The sequence below is a fragment of the Cynoglossus semilaevis genome, unplaced genomic scaffold (genome assembly GCF_000523025.1).
Source record: "Cynoglossus semilaevis isolate Cse_v1.0 unplaced genomic scaffold, Cse_v1.0 scaffold3028, whole genome shotgun sequence".
NCBI classification, from domain to species: domain Eukaryota; kingdom Metazoa; phylum Chordata; class Actinopteri; order Pleuronectiformes; family Cynoglossidae; genus Cynoglossus; species Cynoglossus semilaevis.
The window spans coordinates 443-1,981 of NW_007585499.1; the positions used below are offsets into that span (position 1 = coordinate 443).

Sequence of the window (1,539 nt, forward strand, 5' to 3'; positions counted from 1 at the left end):
ATTCTTTGGTTAATCTACCCGGAATGATGGCAAACCCCGAATTTGTTTGCTTCACTTGGGTTTTGACAATATCGGCGAGATGGGCGCGCATGGAGTCGCAGATCAATAGGGACGGAGATTTGTGGAAAAGGTAGTGACCTAAGTTGGACACTGGAGGACGCTGTTGTTGTTCGCCCCTCCAGAGTCAGGTAGTCACTATTTTTATTCTGGATGGTCACCGTATTGTTGTTTTGACGCTGTTCCGTGCGGAAGCGCGGATGTTGTTAAGCAGAGAGAGTGTGTGTGTGTGTGTTTTTCCTGTCTCGATAAAAAAAGGAGAAATAAAAAGAGTTCTTGACCACGAAAAAATCGACAGCCAATGCGTCCGAGTCGTCCTGCATTGCACCATACATACGACAATACAAAAACACAACTCAGAGTCTCCGGGTGTTGGGAGGCACGACGCGACGTTGCACAGATTTGGGTTATACAACTGTGGCGGGGGGAAGTTACGTGGCTATTATTAAGGAGGAAAAAGCTCGACAACGCCACCCTGGGAATTTCACCCAGGGAATTGCTCAAACCCAAGGCACAAAGGTTCGTGGTTACTGGAGGGCAAGAGACGTGGTTCAAAGTTTGAAAATACAAGTTTTATTCAACATTTGTTTTTAAAAAACATATACTCCATAAAACTCATTCACATAATAAAATAAAAACCTAATCAGGGCTGAGGCCGAAGTGGATGGACAAGGGCTAGTGCAAGGGCAGGATCCACCAAAATAATGCAAAAATAACTTAAGTCCCCAGGCACATGTGGCAAACACACCCTCAGTGAAGAAACCCACTCCCAGGGACACAGCAAGATACGACGGGAGGACACCACCACCAGGTCACCAGCACCGCCACCACCGGCCTACAGCAACTGAAGAGGAAAAAGACTAGCACATTAGTGGGGTAGTCCCCAATAAAAGAAAAAAAATGCTTATGCATAGGACCGCGGTGTACGGCCAGTCCTGCACAATGTGTATCTTGGAAGTTGTGAAAACACTGACGGCCGCAGAAGAACAGATATACGGCAATACAGTGAAAACAGCACAAAATAACACCAAACAAAGAAGCACAAAATAACAACAAACAAAGCAGCAGCGGTCCAATGAGGTGGTTACAACACCTAGTCAAAGAAAACACTATTAGCATGTGCTAGATGCACTAAGGTTGATGCAGTGGCACGTAACAATGTGCATACCTTCTCAGAACACACACACTCACGAGGAGGAAGGATTGGACTCCAGCCGCCAGCATTCACCTGTGACCAGACCAGCATTAGCCACCTAGCAGCAGCAAGCACAACGCCGAGAGAAACAACACTTACCACCGGCCAACGACCACAGCAGCACACACGGAGCACGGAGCAGCACACAAACAGTCGTCCTACAACAACAATTACAAATACCTTAAGTATAAGAACAAACAAAACGACGAGCGAGGTGAAGCAGCGGGCGGCCATGCCTGTCGGCACACAACCTCTGACCTGGAAGTAACACGGGTAACGATGGGAGC

General features: G+C 47.4%; 1 long non-coding RNA gene across 1 annotated transcript; it reads right to left on the reverse strand.

Moving 5' to 3' along the window:
• Positions 1 to 496: 496 nt before the first annotated feature.
• On the reverse strand, positions 497 to 1,422 carry LOC107988154 (uncharacterized). The gene is made up of 3 exons (XR_001759819.2): positions 1,352 to 1,422; positions 1,226 to 1,285; positions 497 to 901 (listed from the first exon to the last, which is right to left on the reverse strand). It is a non-coding gene; the product is annotated as an uncharacterized LOC107988154 (long non-coding RNA).
• Between the last annotated feature and the right edge of the window lie 117 nt (positions 1,423 to 1,539).